Raw genomic sequence first — 16,960 nt, forward strand, 5'->3', positions numbered from 1 at the left:
TATGCATTACTACGGGTGTATCAAGGGGTTTGACATGCTGCGGTGGTTGTGGCCAGGGCCTACAGTCTTGGAAGTAAGGCCTTCGGCCGACGGCCATGCATCCAAAACTCTAGGGCCTGGCCACAATCACTGTAGCATGTCACACCCATGGCGGCATACTAATGAATACAATAATGAATACAATACCCGTAGGAAAAAGTAATGCAATTATGGCATGTTGTCAATTTGTCCTTACAACAGTTACAAGTTCCCTGTGCACTGCACGGACTGAAATGCTACCCTTATGACACCCCTCATTTTCTGTGTGTACAAGGTGGCCATAGAAAATACATCATGAAGAGGTTATAACTTTGTTGTTGGGTGCATGGTATCCCCACAACCACCTCAGTTATGTGTGGTAGTTGGGGTTTTTCTATAGGTGAGGTATCCGTCAGTGCTTCTGGCCAGAGGCTGCACTCCGAGCTGTATGTCCATAGATATTACATTTGATGGGTGTGCAGTTGCTTGGATGTCCAGTGCTCATAACTTATAACCAAGACGGTACACACTCCCCACAACCAGCCAATCAATATGCAATAGTACAGGTGTATCCATGGGTGTGACATGCTGCGGTGGTTGTGGCCAGGGCCTACAGTCTTGGAAGTAAGGCCTTCGCCCAATGGCCATGCATCCACGACTCTAGGCCCTGGCCACAACCACCGTAGCATGTCACACCCATGGCGGCCTACTAATGAATTCAATATCCGTAGGAAAAAGTAATGCAATTACGGAATGTTGTCAATTTCAATGTTCGCAAACACCACGCGTGTCCGTACAACATTTACAACTTCCCTGTGCACTGCATGGACTGAAATACTACCGTCATTAGACCCCTCATTCTGTGCGTACAAGGTGGCCATGGAAAATACATCATGGCGTACTAATGAATGCAATATCTGTAGGAAAAAGTAATGCAATTGCAGCATGTTGTCAATTTCAATGTTCGCTAACACCACACGTGTCCATACAACTGTTACAAGTTCTCTGTGCACTGCATGGACTGAAATACTACCGTTATTAGAACCCTCACTTTCTGTGCGTACAAGGTGGCCATAGAAAATACATCATGAAGACTGACCGCCAGAACAAATGCATTCATCACCCAAGTCTTACTGTCTGAACGCTCTATGACACAGCAAAAGAGTTTTTATAAATATAGCATGTTTCCGCTGGTTGCCTCTATCGGCGGATCCAAGATGTCGGGCGCATCCAAACAATCTGACGCAGAACACGTCTCGCTGCAGCCAATCGGCAGAGACGTTGCGTGCCCGCGGTCATGATGCCAGCCCCTTAGCCAATCAGTGTCTTGTCCATGGACTGAACAGGGAAGTGTGACCGCGAAGCGGACATAGATATCACTAATTCTTTCACACCTACTTTTTGGTAATTTTAATGAAAAGTACTGCACGGAAGGACACCAAATTTACAAAAGCACGCTTTTTAGATGAAGCCCCTGCACCTGCCGCAAATTTGGTGAAAATCTGTCCAGCGGTTTGACCTGTAGCCGTGCACAAAGGTTTCCCCCATTCAGTCTATGGGAAAAAAGACGTTTTGAGACCCCCCTATAACTTTTCCCCCCTTGGACCAAACCTCACCATTCTTTTTTTGCAAAGTTTGGTGAGGATTCGTCCAGGCGCAGCAGAGTTATTAGCCGCTCAAAAAGTGCTCTTGCTATGGAAACAGTAACTTAACCATAACTACACGGCCACTTCCGTGGCTGTGTAATATATGTATATATATATATATATATATATATATATATATATATATATATATATATATATATATATATTTTGCATTTGGTATTAACTGGTTTTACCAGAAGTGTTCTTGAAATGTCTATTTCTTCTTTACACTGTATTGTATGTCCTTGTTTTAAAGTTTATGAATTGCACAAATTGCCTGAAACAAAACATTGATTAAAATCAGACAAGGTGTATAAGAGGAAGTTATTCCATACTTTTTATTATAAATTGGGCTGCCTTTAAACTATGACTAACGAATTGTACTATGACATGTTTTAAAGACATGTGAATCATGTTTTCTCCAGAGCAAACACCTCTTTTGGTTTGGATATATCTTTATATAACCGGGCCGACCTAGAAGCATTAGAGTGTTGGAGCTAGACTGTAGACATTATTTGATCAAAGGTAATGTGTTTCATTAAACAAGCTACATTTTGAATGACTTTACATCATGTTTTCTTTATTTAAAAAACAAAATTAGCTAAAGTAAAACAGTTTCTCTATGTATGCAGCCATGTTGCAGCGCAAACATGTAGACGTATACAAATTAGATTTTAGTATTGTACAATGGAAAGATAGGCATAATGTGTATTACAAGTTGTTGGATAGATTAACTTACATTTGTTCATAGCCCTACACTTTATTAGACTGGCAATACAAGTAAACACTACATCGTATTTTGCTTTTACGTATAGCCTAAAAATTGACAACTTAGTTTGAACTCTGGTTAAAAAAAATAAAATTGTATATTTATGTAGCACTGTCTTCAGACCAGTAATGCAAGTGTAAGTTTTCTTGAAAACAGGGCCTATTATTAATCACTGTGACTATGCCATTATAAGATTGTGTGTACCAAGCAAAAAATGCTTCCAAATTCAAGGCTTCCATGGGCCTATATGTTTAGGTTTAACTGGGTGGCCTCCGTAAAATGGCTTTCATGGATGAAAGGCCAGCAAGCAATGGTAACTTTAGAGGAACAGACGTATTAAGTAATATGTGTATCTGTCCATCCCAGGGCCTATTAAAAGGATATTTTGTTTTGGAGGAAGTGTAGGTATTTTTTGATACAGGAACCCTAGCAACACACACAATTCAAAATGAATTGCACATTAACGTGCATTTAAAGTGACAAAAATGAAATACAGCATGAGCTCTAGTTTTTGAACCTCAGGTTATATTTGAAAACACAACATATATTCAAATTCAGCTTAGCAGCCCCAGTCACATGCATGTAAAAAGAATATACACAGGTCTATACATTATTGAAAAATTCACATATCTTAATAACTCTGTTTTGCATGAAGCAGCACAAACTAGAAGGATGTCTTGCGATTCTGAATATATAATTCTTATTTAAGTCACAGATCTATAATGAAAATTATAGGAAAATAAATATTTCAGTCCAATTTGATCATAACTCTAGAAGGGAGGGCTTTCACACAGCTAAATGCATCCCGTTATGACATGTTAAAATATATTGGGCCAAGTGAAGCAAATAGGAGGATTCTTGTTGGTTAAGTGAAAGGAACCTATCACTCTGGCCAAAAGAAAATTGACACATTTAAAGATGCTGCATGGGTGGAGTTTGCTGGGAATTTAAATTCAAACACATAGGAACAGGGGAAAACATTTCTGAGAAAGCAGCTGAGGAAGAGGGATGACAAATATGAGTAACATGATTAGGGTTCCAACTGGAAAGAGCTGATAGAAAATACTCCAACAATGTGCCTTTTACAGAATGAGCAGAATGTAGAAGCATTCCAAGACTAACCCATATTACCCGAGGGGGACTTGAGAACAGGCTACACTGAAAGGAATAGTCTATTATGTGGTGTCCCTTGCAGCTAATGTCTCTAACTGTCCCTATCTGTTCCAGGCCTCTAAGCGTTTAACCAAAAGTTGTTACAAAACCCCTGTCACATTTAGATAAACTCATGACATCTTAGGTAGCACATTACAGTATTTTAGGACCCATATTTACAAGCTATGTCACTAAAACCTGACTGGGCATATAAATGAAACTTTATGGAATCATATTTAAAATAGATTGTCATAGAATCCAAAATTGTGCAGGGCACATTTGCCTGTGGCAGTAATTAATTATTCATTACTTCCCAGGGTTTTCACAGGAGCACATTAGATATGTGGTTGACACAGTCAAGTAATATCAGTCCATGCAACCATAAAGCTCTGAGGTGCTTTATTTCCAACAGGTGCATTAAAGCAGAGACACCCACAACCCCAATCCCATACTAGTAACAACTATCCTGCACAGATGCAAAACACTCCCAGTGAGTAAAGCATAGAGGGAGGGATTATAGCTCATTGAAAGCAATGGTAACTTTAGCTGTTTTGTAGGTGTTAGGAGATGATGAGAGAGACGTGACGATTACGAAGGAACAAAAGCAGAAGAGGTGAGGTGAAGAGAGTTGGTTGTGGTGGAGTGGAATGGGAAAATGAGAAGATTGTGGAAGGAGAAGATTGGGGAGAAACATTGAGAGGAAAAGGCAGTATTTGAAAAAAGGGTTGGAAGGAGTTTCAGAAGGTGGTTGGAAGTGGTTTGAAGGAAGGATATGGAAAGACATCAGAAAAGGAGGTTGAAGGACACTTCAGGATGGAACTAGAAAGAAGCATTAATGAGGAGGCTGGAGGAAATCACAAGGAGAGAGTTGGAGTGCTTACCATGGAAGAGGTTTAGAGAATTACCAGAGGAGAGGTTGGAGATGGTACTGAGGAAGAAAGGGCAGAACAGAGTTAAACGAAATTGGAGGCAGGAGAATCAAGCGTGTGATAGACAGCAGTGAGGTGCGGAATCAGAAGAAGGCTAGATCAGGTGGGGCGGAGTTTTGAGCATGTGGTGTCACATTGAGAAGGCACAGGAGTTTGGACAGGAGGGTGAAAAGGACAGGAGAGGAGGAGTAGAAGAGTCCCAATGTCATTACAAGACAATTGCAAATCATCAAGAAGGAAGACAAGAACAGGGGCGGGGGTGGGACAGAGCCAGGCCCACCAGAAAGGGAGGTTGCAAGGAAAATAAAGTAGAGGAGGACAGGTGACAGATTTCCTGGTGAAACCTCTGGGGTTTTACTAATCTTTACCAAGCCCCATCTTCTTTCTATTACAATAGCTTACGTGCAGATTAATGAGGGACCCAAAGAGATGCTTCCCTCTTTTGCTTAGGGAAAGAAACATAGGACCAGAGCCTTTAGGAACAGGCAACACAAAAGGAGTGTGCAAGTCAAAACCAAAACTCTGAGTTACTTTGAAGTGATCACCTTCTGTGGAAGGACACAGAGATTGAGCCATGCAAAACTAAAAATGGGTTAACTCAAGGAGGAGCCATCCGGATGTTATTGAATCTTTTATACTGTTGTATTAATTTGTTTATTTTGGCTCAGACCTCTAAATATACCCAATAAATATGTATTTTACTACACTTCTCTATATCTGCCTGGTGTTGATTCTACGTGGCTATGTTCTGTATAATTCTTGCATTCAAATAGCCTGGAGTATGCAGGTGAGAATTTAACAGTGATTTGTGTTTGTACTGGAAGCATTTGTATTTCATGTAGTACTGGTATTATGCGGGAGAATGGTGGTCGATTAACTGCTCTTCTAGCAACTTGATTTTACAAGACTTACAGCTTTATAATTCACTGTTTGGTTCCACCCACACATGGATCCTTACCGTCAGCAAGTTGCACTCCTGTGATTTGTAACATGCATGTTCACCTGTTTTATAGGGTGCTTGTTGCTGCCCTATAGGCTGAAGCATGTTTAGAAAGACTTTCCACAAAATTCGGTTGCTAACAAGTGCTGGATTTGGATGACCTTTTTAATAAAAACAAATTGTCCTGGACCCTTCCAAATTGGACATCTTGAGAAAAATATATTTAAAAGTGAAAAAGTTAAAGTGTTGCAAATGTTCCTTTTGCTGGTTTATGGTAAATCCATCCAGAGGTTTTGAATGTATTAGATGTAGAAGGGGAACTGCTTGTTCCCAAAAAATCGTTTATAGATCTCCCATGGTGCTTTGTAGCAGAGAGGCCTATCAGAAATAAAAGGCTACCATTTTTTGTTGCTTCATGAGAGTGATTCGTGTGGTAATACTGAGGGAAGCAGAACATAAAAAGTGGTAACAATGCCATTTGGAGAAGGGAGAAGGGTGCATTCTAGAGGTGGGGAAGTGGAATGAGGACAATATGCGAAGTGGGGGATTTGTGGGTGGGGAGCACAATTAGCGGTAGAAGAATTTCAGCTTATTGGGGGAATCCTGGAGGAAGTTTGCAGGATTAATGTGTTCAGAAAAGAAATTGCGTCACACAAACCAAAGAGTGAAAGGGTGTAATGGGAGAGGGCCAGGAAGGGATAACACAATGGAGGGGAGTGGGGGATCAAGACAGATGGAGGGAGACACATGGTGAGTGCCAGTGAGGACAGGGAAGACGTTTACATTTTAGAGCGTTTTTCGGTTACTGCAGGAATCAACAAATGCTACGTCACAGCAGGAACGATAACCATGACATTATCACAGAGATATAAAGAGGGGAAGGGGGACGCCACTAGGGCAGCCTTTTAAGCTTGCCCAGACTATATTTACCAGGCTTGGGTCTTTGGGAATCAATTGTGCAACTTGTAGATTGGAATCAGCCCAGGCTGCTGGGTCATTGGAAAGGGCTGAAGGGCAGCAGATTCTGAAGTTGCTAGAGGGTTATGTGCCTTGGTCATGGCCATGGTTAGTGGACCCCAAGTAAAAAAGAGTATAACAAAAGCCTTGAATTCAGTTACACATTTTTAGTAAAGAGAGAGTGTTAAAGTGATCGGATTCATCACAACAAAACTCTTGAAATTCAGCTGATTTTGGAAGTGATGCCCATCTTAACTCAGCTCTCCCCGTACCCTCATCCCACACCATTGCAAAGCACATGAGCACTTACATAATATCACAGAAGTACATCCTGGGGGGCATCAACACTTAAGATGGCCATCACTTCCCACATCAGCTGAATTTCAAGACTTTTGTTGCAATACATCTGATCACCTTGACTCTCTCTTAACTAAAGTGTATTCTCACTATCAATATTTCAATATTCCTCTGTATACCCACTATCCATCTATCTATCGATCTCAAACATCATTATTGTGCGCTTAGTTCACTAAGCTACCTTACCAGCAGAATAAAAGCTGTTGCTTGGCATACTATGTTGTTCTTATTTAAATACTGTGAAATGCTTAAATACTGTGAAAAGCTGTAAAGTGTAGTTACTAGTACTGTACAGGAGTCAACCCTATTTTCTTGATACACTGAAGGCCAGTTTAATAGATTAGTTACTGCCCACACTCCCCAGGAGGAAAGTCCAGTCTGAGAGGGATGTCATGTAAAAATGGATCTTCTCCCAGGTGACTGCTAAACCGGCCTTCTAACTTGTTTCCCACTTGATGCTACCATTGTTTGTTGCTACTTCACAGAGGCCCCCGGCCGACAAGTAACAATACCCGGGATTTCGTCCCCAGGCAAGCACTATGCCCCCAGGGCTCAACCACACTTTGAGAGATGTCGACACTGCAAAGCCAACATGATTTACAGCACAAGCGATAACATGAGGTGCACTATGTGTGCATGGGGATACCATGCAAATGCAGCCTCCTCTTTGCGACTGACCGTAGTGTCATGCTCTAATAGCATAGGATTCCCTCTTGAAAAGCACACCACTGCCATACAATCTGTAACTGGTGGTGCATTTCAATGCACAGAAACTATGGCTAGCACAGGGTTGGCGTGCTATGTAATGGGGGCCTATGAGTTGAATAGTTCAATTTATGGGATTAAACCTCAGAACTGGCCATTAAATTCTAATTGAAGATATTGCTCATTGAAATCAGTTTTGCAGGATCGTACCTTTCACACTTTCAGCTATGAGGCATTTTCAGAACGGCCCTCTTTGAAGATAATGCATTCAATGATTGCAAGTCGTGACTGCTTTACATGTTTACATATATAAGGTTTTTCATGCGTGCTATAGCAAAGTACAAGTGCAGTACCACTCAAAAGCTTCCTTAAAACTATAATATTCATATTGGGAACAAATACTTGTTTTAAATTGGCCAAAGTGAGACTCGTGTTATTTTCAAGACTGCCACTCAAACACACCAGTGTGAATGCACCCATTGATCGGATTCTCCTGGAATTTCTGCAGTTGATCAGGCCATGTACACAGGCCCATTAATTCAGATGCAAGGAAGCTCTGTTTCAGGAAATGAAAACATGTCGTTTGTAACCGTCTGTGGTAAAGGGCTACGACTGTGCGCAAAGGCAAGCCTGTTTCTGGTGTCACTGTTAACTCTGTCCTTTACCCAAGCAAATGTAGTGTAAACAGTGTTTCTTCCGGTGGGAAATGCAGCAGTAAGTCATGTTGCTGCTTCTCGCTCTCCAATGCTCGAAAGGTTGCCAGGGAAAAGCGGTGCAAGCTCAGGCCGAAAATGACTGGATAATGCATGACAATATTAGTATTTGGCAAGAGACACCCCCATTGACTATAGAGAGGGCCCATAATAGGAGAGCCTTGTTTAAACCTAGTCGGTATCTTTGTCTGAAAGGCAATGCTGGCCAGAAAGGAAATGTAGAAATGTTTAAACAAAAATAAAGCTAATTTAGGACCTGTGATTCATTTTTTACAAGTTTAGGTGATTGCTTAAAGAATCATGATGAAGGACAAAAGCCAATATATGAAATGGGAAACATATAAGAATGCTTTTCAAGAAGATTCTTGTCAGACAAGGCAACCTTAGCATAATTCGTCAGCGCTTTCTCACATTAGGTAGCCCAACCAGTTGAATATTTGAAATGTAGAGGATTTACAATAGGGAACAAAGAAATTCCTGGGTGATAGCAATGTCTGATAAATGTTATGTTGTGGTATATTGTCTCGATTGCCAATTTTCATAATTAACTGCAGAGTCTGCCCCTTGAGTTCAGAATTTGGTTCAGATTGGCTTGTCTTGTACAGGGGTGGTTCCTCCATAAAGGGCAACAACAGTTGCCCATTATGGAGGAGCCAAAGCCAGTGCAGTTTGATGAGGGATGGGGTGATGTGGGAGCATTTGCGGAGTCCTTTGGTGAGTCGTGCTGCAGCATTCAGGACACATCTCCCGGTGGGGTATTCATTTTGTGGTCATTTCAGCAGATTCAGTGGACCTGGCTGGTAGTGATAAGTAGGCAGGGTCGCTGTTCTCCGAGCAAGTCATCGGCCTTGAAAATGTTATGTTATTGGGCATCTGTGAGGTTGGCATACACTACTCACAGAGTTTCTGGGGCAGGGAAGCATACATCCAAAATCAGCACTATCTTGGAATTTACCATATTCTGGGAAAGCGCCAATCGGGATTCTGTCCAGGCCATGGAACAGAATCTGCATTACTTGACCTAAAAGAATCAGGTTGACGACATCAGGGATGAGGGAAAGCTGGCACTTCTCCTTCTCCTAGATGTGCCTGCTGCCTTTGATTTTGTTGACCATAAGAGCCTCTGCCGCCACCTCTCTTTGGCAGCCAACTTTTCTTCTGAGGCCAATGCCTGGATTCCCTCTTTTCTGGATGAAAGATCTGTCAAAGTCTTCGCTGACAATACCTGTGTTCCACCGGCACCTATGTTCTGTGGTGTGTCCAGAGGTCCCTGTGTCTCCCACACCCTCTATAGCATTTTCACCACACCTCTGTTTCTCCTTCTAGACTCTATCGGCATATTGTACACCCATTATGCTGATGATACTCAAATCCCCCTCCCATTCACAGGTAACTACCAAGAAGACTATAACACTCTAAACACTGTCTATCCGACTATCCACACCTGGATGGCTACTGACTGCTTGTGTTTCAATGACGAAAGAACTCAGCTCCTTCTCATAGGACTTGCAGCGGTACTCAGAAAGCTCAACCCATGCTTCACCTCCTTCAACATTGATGGCATCTCAATCCGTGTTTCCCACTCTTTGAACACACTGGGAGTCCACCTAGATGCCACCCTATCCCTTACCCGACAAGTTAACTCCATTGCCTCCTCCGCTGCCTACTCAACTACGCTGATTAATGCCTCCAGACCCTTTCTCTCGGCGGGTAGCTGTCTGACTATTGCGCAAGCAGTCATTGGATTTGACTATTGCAATGCACTGAATGCAGGCACCTCAACCGCCAACATTCACAAAATGCAAATCATACAGAATAACGCTCTCCCTGCAGCACTCAACATTCCCAGAAGGGATCACATTTCCACGGCTAGAAGAAATGCACACTGGCTCCCGATAAAGAACAGATTATTCAAAGCTTTATCTATTGTGCACCGATGCCTGTCAAACACTGATCCTTCCTACCTCTCTCAGAGAATCAGGAAAGCCCACTTGACCAGACCTACTAGAGTATCCCATGCACACCGTCTTACCCTGCCCAAATTCAAACCAGCCAAAGCTGGCAGCTTGTTTCCTTTCCATGGTAGCTAAACACTGGAACTCTTTGGTGCCAGCTCTATGACTGAGCCCTCCTATTGGGTTTTACAGAAAGCCCTTAAAACCTGGTTGTTTGGATAAATCTGCTTCTGATGTCCACCTTCCACCACTTCATGTCCATGGTTCAATGAACGTATTGCAAGTAACATGTATGTTTCAGCACCTTGATGCCTTTGGGTTTAGTCCGCTCAATAAATGTGAAAATAAATAAATAATAAATAAAATACCTGAGAGTTAGGGCCTTCTACATATGCCACAGCAACATTGGACCTCAGTGGGTCATGATTGGATCAGCTCATTGGCCATATAAGTGGATTGTTTTATGGAATGCTTAATGTGTAGTTGCAAACAAGCTTTCTAAGAGGTGATCTGTGTGTCCATGATATATGTAGAGGTGGCCCGTCTGCTTCAGACAGGTCCTTGAGTCATCTTGATTGATAGATTGAGCGGGTATAAATTGGCTGTTCATTTTAGGTCCAGTAAAGTTTTGGGTGTATGTTGGCAGCAGCAGGTTGTGCCCTCGGTAATGTGTAGCCTCTGTTGTGATCTAGCACATTAATAGGTGAGGAAGATGCTCTGAGTTCTAATGAGCCTCATCCTCCCCAATGGTGAGGACAAAGGGAACTGCTGACCCTCGTTGAGTACCTATCTTCTGCCTGCTGAAGAAATGTGGCCTGTTCTCTGTACTGTTGTAGTGTGTCTCGTTTGGACGATTGGAATATGGTTGAGAGGGATCTTCCTGTCGGAAGTGGCATGTCCAAGGAGTGGCAACCCCTGGAATATTATTGCCACCTCATTATCCTAAACTATGATCATTATGTGTGTGCGCGCTCGCACTTCATTTCACGCTGACATAAGTCAGTGCCCCACTTGGTCCATCCCAGTCAAAGGAGTGTGGACACGCCCCTGCCTGTCAATCCTCTGACACTATTTTATTAGTTGTGGAGGGAGGCCAATCCCACACTTTGTGTGGTGATTGCCTTGTCCTGTCTGCCGATTTGTCCAGCATTGGATTCTGGTTTCAATCATTATGCTGGCATGCTTTTTTGATTTGTACTAAGCCTACTGCATCGGTCCTTGTTTTATACAATTCTAGATGCAATTGTGTGCTTGCTACTGACCAGTTTCAGCTGCCCATCTCGATTGCAGGGAGAGCTGGTTGAAGAGATCATGGGTTCCTGTTCTGAATTAGCCTACATCCTCCTTTTCCTCCAAACCACGGATCATATGGGTTCTGTGATAACGAACAACATCTACTTGGGCGACATTTTAGAAGTTGTGGGTCTGAATCTGGGCACGTTAGAGACCTGGATCCTTCTGTTTTAGGAATGTTCTTCAGCCCACTTGGAATGTGGCTCTAGGGGCTGTGGCTTTCAGGCAAGATTGCATGCTGTTAATTTTTAATGCACAAATGCCTCAATAGGAGGTCTTAGATACAGGCCCATCACCGGGGAGGCTCCCTCTGCCCATGAACATTGTTCCCTTTGTGAGGGTCAGGGTCTTAGAAGCCCCATCCTTATTTTCCAGCCTCTTAGAGGGGTGTCTGCCCTGTTGCTCATTTGACACCTAAGGTCCATGGCATCATTTTGTAAGCTCTTTGGTTCCCCTTTTCCAAAGGGTGTATGTACCCATGCAAGGATTATTGTGGGCCAGTAGTTAGTGGGGGGATCTCAGATGAGGGGCCTTCTCAGCAGTGCTTCCTGATCATCTGGACTTCAGAAAAGAGTTGTGGCTGTTGACCTTTTCTGATGAAGGGGTTATTGGGCTCACACCTTGCTCTGTTATGCTCATTGGGGATTCTTGGATTTATAAATTATCTTCTCAGTTATTTTTGTCTGGGATTTCTGAGATTACTTTCCACAGAAGAGGTACTTGGGTTTGGACTGTCCAGTGCAGGGGCCCTAGGCTCACCTGAAGTAGGCCTGTTGAGCGGGCTGGATATGTGTCTGTCCAGAATGGCTGGGTTGTGTACCCCTCTACAGATGGTCTGTGGGAGCGATGTCCTACACACACTGCTTTTTCTCCTTAGGGGGTGCTCGTGAATCTCCATGTGATGGCTGCTGCTCTGCAGGGGGGAGTTTATTCCATGTGGGTCCATGTATGTGCAAAGCCGATCTTGGGATCTTTAGTATACTTCATGACACGGGTCATGTCTATTACTGTTGTGGAAGCTGGCAATGCTCACCTTCAAACATATTTAGTTGCACTGATAGATCGAAAGGGGCCAATTGGCTCATCCTCAATAAGTACAAAGCTATAAGTCATCTGAACCATACATGCTGCACCTAACAACAATAAGCTATCCCCGCATTTCTCTGCACCTGTAATTCCCATATGCACAGAGAATAAGATTGAGCTCCCTGAATGAACATATGGACACTCCTTTGTATATTGATGAGCAGATAATTTTTTATCTTGAACTCTACATATTAATGTATTACAGCGATTAGGAAATCGGACTGGTAACTATAATGCTCTCTCAAATGGTGCCTCACAGCAACCTAAACAGTGGCTTCAGGTACTGAGGGATGCTGCTGCTAAAAATGTAATGTTTCTGTTTTAACTGGGTAGGTCTCCTCTCCTCTCCGGTGTTTTTTTTCCCAGCGCCTTGATGCCTTTTTGGTCTATGCCACGCTTTATAAATCCTTATACAATACAATACCTCCAAGCAAGAACATACATTTGCTGCCTATAAATGCCAGGGTCTCATTTACAATCCTAACTATTGATTACAATTACAAGAGTCTTTAAATAACTACTCAACGGTACCTCAGGAAGAACCTTTCTGGGTACTCCCCTGGGACTCAGAGTATTGGCAAGTGTAAAATGGTAAGTCTTTCAACGGGCTTGCAGATAATGATTCATTTATTTTATTTATTGTGCATTTGTAAGGCACTTATACATCAAGTAAATTGTGTTTCAAAGTGCCTACATGGCAACAGTGAGGGAACATGGGAAAGAAAAGCGAATATGACAACGAAAGATAGAGTCAGCCATACTAGGCCTTGTGAGCATTCAGAACGTGCAAGTGCAGAGAAAGAGAATGGGTGCGGAATTGAGGGGTAAGTGATAGGTGTACCAAAGAGGGAAGTACTAGGGAGTAAGCAGCTGTTAAGTGAATTGTTAACAATGGACAGCTAGCTAGTAAGCAGCTGTTAAGTGACTTGGTGAGAGTGGGCAGCTGCCAATAAATAAGTGCAGGTCTATGGTGGCATATGCCAGTCGGTGCCAAGGCAAGTGTCAGAAGTGGGCTGAGGCTTAAGGCGACTGGGGGTCGGAGGCTAAGACCCAGCAGGACACATAAGACCCCTGGTCACCAATCTCAGCAACTGTGGGGTTTAGCAGAGGAGGGAGGGAGGAAGGGAAGGAGGAGGATAAAAGGAAGGTCTTGAGGAGCTTCCAGAATTTGAGGAGATCTGACTTAAGACAAAGAGGAAGGGGGAGGCTGTTCCACAGGAGGGAGCCTGCCAAGGAAAGAGATCGGTCACCAGCTCGCTGTTTGGCAAAGTGCTTGACACACAGAGAGTTGGTTCCAGAGCAAAGTACAGATCTGGAGCATTTAGTGAGAACCGGTTGTAGTTAGCATGGTCCCTGGCCTCAGACATCTTTATGGAAGATGCAGAGGGATTTGAATTTGATCCTTGCAGCAACCGGGAGGCAGTGGAGAGATTTTAGGGCTGGAGAGATGCGGTCCATGCGCTTGAGGCCAAGTGGATGAAATATATTGGATCAATGTCCTGAGGACTCTTAATCTCCCTGGACATCCCATGTTAGATATATTGCTTTACTTTGATACCTTTCGGGTCGCTAGTCCATCACCAAAAGACAGAAATCAAACTCATGTTTTATCTGCAGCTTCTGCAAACAAGTCCTTATGCATGTATGCAAGCAATTGTTACCCCCGACGTAAGAAGTGTGGGATGTTTTTACCCATGCATCCAAGCCCTACCATAAAACTGTGCGTTACTGGCATTGAAAACATCATGATGGCCAGAACTCCCCAGAGAGTGCACAGGGAAAACATGAAGAATAGGCTGCCACCCATTTTTGCCTATGTTGTGAACACAGGAGGGCACCGCCTAAAACCACCATTGGGCTACACACACAGTAGCCTGAAACCATTGGGAATGGCAATGCTGATTGCCAAAAGCAACCCAGAACTGTGGGGAATTCATTTTCTTAATGTCAAAAATGGATGCAGTACCGGTGCTCACCACTATCAGAAAGGCGGCGTTTTAAAACCACCAGACTTTTGTGTAAAACTGAACAAATGAACCGAAACCAGGCCAAGGAAAGACTTGCTAAGAGGTGGATACAATGTAAAACTATATTCTGAAATGACTTGAAGGAAGTATTTATTTAATGTATATATAAAAAATAGCTGCATGTAAGTTGGATTTGAATGTAGAAAACTGGGAAATAAAGTGACATTTAGCTGAATTCTGCCTGACAACTACCCCCGACAGGAGAAACCTGCTCAGCCACTCTTCCCAGGCCTAGCTGCATCCTGCTTCCCCACCAAAAGGAGATGACACCTCTCTGATTAGATTAGGGGAGGGGCACCTACGGAACTTTGGGCAGGGACACAGAACAATGCACTGTCCTGGGCTCAGGCAAATGTTATATTGGGGGGGTCGTAAAATAGCTTTCTCTTGGGAGAAACTGGGAGGGGCAGTGCCTCTGCTAGCAGATGAGCTTGGGGGAAGTGGATAAACCAGTTATTCCACCCTGTGATGTGGGAAGCCACACCCCTTTTTGACCAGGGCATAATTTTAAAAAGATAGATAACTCATAGTGCGGACTGGTCAAAATTATATAATTAATACCATTATTCTTGTGATTTTTCCGTGCACATTTTAAGAGGTGTTAGGACCCTGTGGTGTATTCCAGGGGTTGCTAGCGGAAAATAGGGTCTTACTCCAAATGTCTGCATGTTAGAAATCTGACACTTCATCAATTAATGTCCATACTCCTTGCGCACATTTGTGTAATTTTTGGTAAATGTCCGATATTGGTATACCGACCGAAAAGCACAAAATGTTGTGGACCATAAGGAATATATAATGTGTACATGTAATTTCAACAAATTGTGTTTCGGGGAAATATGTATTTGAATCAAATATAGATTTGTGGGCAAATTGACCAGGGGAGGATCCTCTGACCCATAAACAGACCTCATCATGACGACAATCCATTTCCTTCCCCCAATCATGGGAGAGGGGAGAATTGGGCCAATGACAAGTAGAGAGGTGCAGGCTTAGCTAGGCCCAGGCACACACCCATTTTCAAAACACATAAAAAGGGCCACTGAAACCCAGGTAGGACATTCACTTTCCACTTTCTTGCGGGACGCTTTGCCGGGAGACTCCAGACTTCAAATCCATCAACCTCCAGAGACCAGAGATCCAGAGAGACCAGAGATCCAGAGAGACCAGAGATCCAGAGAGACCAGAGATCCAGAGAAACCAGAACTGTGCAGTGCTGAGAGCAGAACCAGAGACCAGACCGCTGTTCAGAACCACCCGCCGGAAGTCCCGTCCAACCTGACCAGACCTTGACGGCTTATTTCAAAAATATAGTGTGAGTACTCATTGTGCCAAAACCAATCTCTTAGTTTAAAATAATCTAATCCAAACTATTTTACCCTATTAGAACTGCCTCCTAGAATCGTGTCATTCTGTCATCTTTAAAACTGAAAACTGTCATCTGTCATTCTGAGCTTTAAAATTTCAAATCTGCTAGGAACGAGATTTAACTTTCATTTTAAAGCTAAGATTCTAGGCTTTCCAACGAACCTAGAACCGACTTCCAACTCCTTATAGTGCCTCTGTAATTACGCTCGACGCGTGCAAGTAAATTTGCCGCGATTTGACATTTTGCACAATTTCAGCCACGTGTAAAAATCAACAGCTTCTTGCTTTCCTTTGCTAAAATTCGTTTTAACCTGCTGGTTACACATAGAGCATTGCTAAAGTGAGCCTGAACTAATATAAACTAGATATCACCCACCCTGAACCTCTAGAGGGAATTAAAAGCATTTTAATCACATTTCTCACTTCATTGTCATCACATTCAAAGCATTTTGGGCCTGTGTTTCAAACCTCTACCTGTTTTCCTCTAAGCTTGCTGGGGGGAACTGCATTTCGTATTGCATTTTGTTGGGATTCTTGAAGACTGTGTGCTCACCTTCCATTTCTTACATTGCATAGGGGAGGGGGGGTGAATTGTCAAGGAAAAGTGATTACATTGTCTTTTGTTGAAGCCATATCAAGTTATTTTCTGTACTGCATTTCATTCATCATTGCGTTTCCTTGAACCATATAAAGCATTCTTTCCCACCTTATTCTTCTGTTCCTATTCATAAGTTACCTCTTGCTGATTACTCATATTCAAAAGTGTAATATCCATTATCAATTTATTTATAGAAGTGTGATATATATATATATATATATATATATATATATATTTTGTTTACATTTTCAAACAAGCCTTTTAATTTGCAAAACAAACCTACTTCTTGGCTCAGTGGGGTCAGGGGGATTCTAAGAGGGGGGTGTTATACAAGGGTTGCCATCCAGAGTACTGAACTGGACATAAAAACACATCAATAAGGGTTTTCCTCAGCATCCCAGACTAGGCATTGACTTAGCTGTAGTGTTGATTGAATATCGCTTACAG

The 16,960-nt window shown here is 42.8% G+C and overlaps 1 protein-coding gene across 2 annotated transcripts in view; it reads right to left on the bottom strand.

Annotated features, from left to right (window-relative positions):
• Window positions 1-16,960, bottom strand: part of MMP16 (matrix metallopeptidase 16) — an 892,963-nt gene that overhangs the window by 226,729 nt on the left and 649,274 nt on the right. The window lies entirely within an intron of this gene.

The sequence above is a fragment of the Ambystoma mexicanum genome, chromosome 5q (genome assembly GCF_040938575.1).
Source record: "Ambystoma mexicanum isolate Mex_15411 chromosome 5q, UKY_AmexF1_1, whole genome shotgun sequence".
NCBI classification, from domain to species: domain Eukaryota; kingdom Metazoa; phylum Chordata; class Amphibia; order Caudata; family Ambystomatidae; genus Ambystoma; species Ambystoma mexicanum.